At 40.5% G+C, this 6,000-nt stretch overlaps 1 protein-coding gene across 1 annotated transcript in view; it reads left to right on the top strand.

Annotated features, from left to right (window-relative positions):
• Positions 1-1,290: 1,290 nt before the first annotated feature.
• Positions 1,291-6,000, top strand: part of sema6ba (sema domain, transmembrane domain (TM), and cytoplasmic domain, (semaphorin) 6Ba) — a 132,845-nt gene continuing 128,135 nt past the window's right edge. Inside the window, exon 1 of the mRNA XM_060871121.1 lies at positions 1,291-1,967. The gene's annotated coding sequence lies outside the window, so the exon portion shown is untranslated. The remainder of the gene's footprint in view (positions 1,968-6,000) is intronic.

Genomic DNA, 6,000 nt, shown 5'->3' with positions numbered 1-6,000 from the left:
ATCGTGTCTTTTGCATATCATGTCAGAAATCATGTCTGGGCAATGTTCTGCTGAAAACCTTGGGTCCTGGCATTCATGTGGATGTTGCTTTGACACGTTCCACCTACCTACAGATTTTCTGCAGAAAAATACACCCCTTCGTGTCAGTGCTATTCCATAATGGCAGCGGGTTTTTTTTAGCAGGATAATGTACCCTGCCACACTGCAAGAACTGATCAGGAAGCAGGAGAAACATGACAAGTTCAAGGTGATGTCCTCATAATTTCCCAAAGTTCAGTCTGCACCGGCTCTCAATCAGCAAGCATTTGTTACATGTTCTAGAATCTAGATTAAGTCAGATCCATGGAAACCCTGGCTCACAGTATACCTTCAGAGGTCTTGTGGAATCCATGCCTCAGTGGGACAGCGCTGCTTTTGTGGCACAAGAAGGACATACCCAATATTAGGCAGGTGCCTTTAATGTTATGCCTGATCAGTGTAAATGTCTTCACATAAACTTCACCTTTAGCACCTTATAAACACGTTCGTAGAGGCCATGCAACATACAACTTCCTGTGAATCGGTTGTTACTATAGAAACAATACCCTACAGGAATGAATGCATTAATATAAACCAGACTACTGTCGATGCCTTATACGGATATGGCTGGGTATAGTGGTGGGGTTGGTGTTTATACATTATATGTATAATGAATCTCCATGTATATGAATTTGAACAAAATTGAATTTCAAAGGATTTCAAAGAACATGAACTGTGATAAATTGTTGTGTACACACTTTTGTTTGTGTAGGCTCTATAGTTAATGTTCAGGTGAATTAATGCTCTACAGTAATAAATTGTGTTGTATTAATGATAGTAAGCTTTGAATCTCCTGAGCGTTCAGGATCATTTTCCCCAGTTCATATAATGGTCATATAACATGATCATGCTCATATAATCTATGAATGCCTAATTGGTTCTGCATTGTTTTGATGGTATTTACTGGATAATGAGTCTGAAAATGTAAACGAGCACAATGAACTAGAGCTGCCCAGTTATTTTGTATAGGACTAGTGTGTGTGTCTATGTGTGTGTGTGTGAGTGTATGTGCATGTGTCTACGTGTGTATGTCTGTGTGTGTGTCTATGTGTATATCTATGTGTGTGCGTGTCTATGTGTGTGTGTGTCTATGTGTGTGAAAGACATAGAAAGAAAGCTTCATTCTCATCGTTCTAGCAATCCCAAAGCAACAAACCATCGCGTTCCCGTGTGTGTGTCTATGTGTGTGTAGGTGTGCAAGGCTGACACGAACTATTCCTGATGCACTACCTGCCCGGTGGTGTGTGTTAAAGCTAAAATACGCACGCATTCGGAAATGCGCTTAAGGCAGCAAGCGGACTGACGCGCTGATCTGGAGAGGAGCCAAAGCACACGCCGCATCGATCCGCTTTCTGTGACGCCCGCTGTTCATAACCGGCTCGTGAGTCTACACAGAAGCTCTCTAAAGACCGAAAGAAAGAAAACAAGGTGTGTTTCTCTCTCTTTTTGTTGTGCACAATGACAACGGCGTACGCTTTAACCGATTTTGCGCAATTGCGCCGCTTCTTCACCACGCCGTGTTTCTGACTGCTCCGGTTTCTCCGCCACACCTACCGTTCTGTCTCTTTTCCGATCTGTCCGTACAGCACGTGCAGCGCGGGGACACAAGAGCAACGAGCGTCTCGCGCTCACATACTGTGCACAAAGCGGGGAAAAAGGAACGGCTTCTGTGGTGTGGTGTGCAGGACAAGAAAGAGAAGGATGCCGCCGCATCCGTCTGTGTGATCTGAACACGACGCAGGTGTCAAAAGGGAGAAAATCGGACTACTCGCTTTGAATCCCTTCACACAGGAGTCGCACAACGTTGTTCGCGCGCGCTAGAGCTCCGGGGTTTTATCCCCGCCGCATCCTGTAGCAGAAGATCTAATCGGCGACGTAGAAGTTAGCAGGTGAGCAAAAAGAAGCCGATTTGTGCACACGGTGTTAAAAAAAAAATAAAGTGCATGCTTGTTTATGTAAAGCCGCAACATGGACGCGTAATGTGCGCATTTTGAGTGTCCGATTCTGTGCATGACTAATGTTTAAGATCCACAGTTCTCTCTCTGTCCCGCAGTGGTATGGAGCAAGTGCACAACGATACTGACTCTCAGTTTATTGCTCAATATATATTTCCTAGTTTTGAGGTCTTGTTAGATGTAATATTCAAGCCTCAGTTCCTCAGGCAGCAGGGTGTTAACACAGATAGGTGAAATCATAGCCTACACACGGGCCCCTGTGAAGATCTGAGCATTAGATCAAGATCAAGGGTCTCTTAGCAGATTTCATTTTTTAATCCTTTTTCCTGGGCATTCTGAACCTCTGATAAGAGAAAGATTCATCAGCTTTTTTAATCTACCAGATCACCCTTTGGAAGGGAAATAAGAACTAGATAAATATTGCTCCAAAAAGCAGCCCAGTGTCTAAACACCCAATCAGTCTCACATTGCCTAATAAGTATACATGTCATCAGATCTTCACATTTACATCCTGCTCTGCAGCAGCGACTGCTCTGTTGATGTTGATGGCTTTTTCATTTGAGACTGGCACATTATCTGCTTCAATCTTACCTAAGGTGTTGTGTCAACTCGAACAGGCCTGTAATGTTGTGTTTTACGCTGACGCCCTGCCTTCAATTCTCTTTTCATCAGCACTCAGTCTCTTTGTTCCCTCTCTCTTTCTCATTCTCTGGCACTCTGTCGCTCCTTCTCTGGCTTGTAGGATTCATGGGCATAAAGCTGTAAGTCAGCAAAGTTAATAAAGAGTCCACGAGTTTCATTAAACAGCTGAGGACTTGATGAGAGAAATAAGTATGGATAGAAATCCTTTTCCTCAGAAGAAAGCCACTGATCTAGTGTAAAGCACGGGAGAAAAAAAACACATGCTGACTTATTGATGCCGTCCATCAGACTCGTTAGTCTGGAGCTGAAGCTAAGTGTAACCCTGTCATCATACAGCCTTTAAGCATCATTTTGATATTTTAATTTGTATTGCAAATTAACCAGGGAGTATACTGTTCATTGTATACAGATATGAACTTTCTGATATCAACTACTGTCTGTTCATTTTTACACTATTGTGAATGGTAATTGCACCATTTTTAATTGGCTTTGCACTCTCTCCCAAAGAGCGGTGAAGGCCTGATTCCTGTTATTCACTGATTGAAAGGAGTTTGGAGTGGCATCAGGTAGAGAAGGTGAAAACCATGTTTAATAATAGATCAGAAAGAAAAGCTGAATGCTTAAAGGTTAGTTTGAAAAATTCACGCCTCTGAATGGAACTCTTAATAACTTTAGATGGGATTTTATTGGATAAGACATGTATCTGATTTTTCAAGATCGAGACTAACTGATTTGAAATGCAGACCACATCCTTGCAAGGTAATCGCTTTATTGCTAAGTGAATATGCTCTTATTTTAACTCCTTAAATTCCTAGCTATTATTAATTATTTATTATTCATCTGAAAGCACATTATGTGGTGACTACTAAAATGTTTCAATGATAAAAACTTAACCAGTGGTTAGTGATTTATCAGTTTTCTTACAGTCATGAAAATATTTTGTTACAGTAATGGAAACAGCCTGGAAACATTATCAAAAGTTGACGGGTAAAATGAACCTGACAGATTTTGTCTAAGTCAATAAAATGTCAATAAAAACAAACAGCCTAATAATAATGCCTACTGAAAGGAGTAGGAAACACTATGAGTAGTTAGATTATGTAGTCTGTGGGATTTATTTTACAATTTAAAGAGACACTGGCTTGAAATAATTATGAGTAGCACTACCCAAACAGGTCTACGGACTTACAAGCAGTTAGCATACACCTGGCCTTTTCATTTTAAACCATAAAAAACAATCTATTTAAATGAGAGATTTTTATGATGTTTTCGGGAGGTACTGTGATGACCAAGCAATGTCATATTTAATTTAATCCCAAAAGCTATGGATTAACATCTAGCTACTGCGAACTGTAAACAATTTATATTAATTCATGTCATGTCAAATAGCTAGCATTTAGCAGTTAGTTAGTAGCTGTTAAATTTCTATTTGTCACAGGTAGACATGAGTAAGATTTCAGTATCTCAGTCCTGATCTTAATAATTTATATAATGGTAGCTAAATCTAACGAAATACGTAATAACAAGCAAAGCTTTGCTTATTACTAGCCTTAGGTAAGTTAGCTAGCTAAACTAGCACAGGTCCTCTAATTTGAACCAAATAGGATCACAGACAAGTGTTTTTCCTGAAATCACACTCAATCTTAACCAGAAACTTTTAATTTAGTGCAGTAACAAGAAATTCAACATCAATAACAATTTACATAATCAGAAAGATCCATCAAATATGAGTTGAATTTTTAATATCATGTTTGAGACGCTTTTTCATTCAGGTTCAGTAATTGATAGTTGAAGGTTTTAGTTTACCTCAAACCCAGCTTGCATTGTGTGTATGTGTGTTAGAAGAGAGAGAGGAAAGGAAAGTTAATGTGGTGATGGCATGTCTGTGTGTCTGGGATTGAGGGAGACTGTGTGTGTCTTAACCTGAGAAAGTGAAAGAGTGTGAGCAGTGTGTGTTGGAGGCTGAGGAAGTACTGTGTGTATATGTGTGAGGTGGAGAATACACTGTTTGGCATGTGTGTGAGAGATGGAGTGTAGTGTGTGTTAGGAGGGAGAAAGAGAAGGGCTGGCTCAGAGGCGCTGCTCATGAATGGCCTCCCTGTTATCGCCGCTCTGCACGCGGGCATCAGCACAACAGGCCGCTCATGCAGGTGCTGCCTCTACTGCACAAAAATAGCAGGTGTCTCACTGGGATAATACACACACATACACACACACACTTCTCCTTCAGCAGTCACTCTCCTCCCTCTACCTCCTCCCCAAGCTCCGGTGACCATGTGTGACGTCTCGGCTGTTGTCTGCTGTTTGTTGTGCGTGGAGGCGCTTCTTGTTGTTTTCACGGGATGCCGAATGAGGGATTGCCCTCTGCTTTTGTCCACGGTGTGAGAACTGTGTGAGGATTTCATGGGAAATCCTCATGGGAGTATTTTTTGACCATGCAGCTGACCATGTTTAAGTGTGTAACTGTGTTTTATTGCCATATTTTGTGTTATGAATGTGTGTGAGTGTATGCGTGTGTGTGCCACATGGACCATAATAGTTGACCAAGATTGCTTAGACAAACAGTTGACATCACTGGATATACTTAGTTAAAAAACTCAGTTATGTCACTGGTTATAGCTGTTACTATATATATAGACGGTTGATTCACTGGTTATAGTTGGTATAGTCACTGTTATTGTCACTGGTTTTAGATGTTACTTTTTATTACAGATTAATTCACTGGTTTTCATTGCTGAGGTCACTGTTAGTGTCACTAGTTATATCGTTTATTCTTTATAACTGGTTATAAGAGGTGCTACTTACTTACTTGACATCAAACCCGCAAACCACTGGCTGTACGTATGATGTAAATATTTATGGCCCACAAAATAAGAAACGCTACGGGAGTTTTGAAGTTGTCATCTGATTGGTTGGATTCTTCTGACTGGATGATCTTCCTCACAGAAGAAGGAAGCCATCGTGTTTACAACTGTGACGATGAGAGCTTATGATCAGCTAAACTGGATTTTATAAATTATGTAAAGTTCACGTTATACAGTCATTAATTTGCAGAACTTTTTGAACAATTGATGGTTGAATGGTTGACTCTGTGTTTTGTAGAGACAAGTCTGAGGTCTGGCTAAGCGACACAATAGTTGCTGTTGTCACTGATAGCATTAATGGTTATAGCTGTTACACTTTATTACTGGTTATTCCACTGATTATAGTTGCTGAAGTGTCTGATAGTGTCACTGGATGTGGTTGTTTATCATCAAAACTTATGTTACTGGTTATAGCCTTCACACTCTTAATGTCGTCTATTTTTTTATGAATGGCAAATTAG

This window comes from Tachysurus vachellii, chromosome 1, assembly GCF_030014155.1.
Source record: "Tachysurus vachellii isolate PV-2020 chromosome 1, HZAU_Pvac_v1, whole genome shotgun sequence".
NCBI lineage: Eukaryota > Metazoa > Chordata > Actinopteri > Siluriformes > Bagridae > Tachysurus > Tachysurus vachellii.
This window is presented reverse-complemented; position numbering and strand designations above follow the sequence as displayed.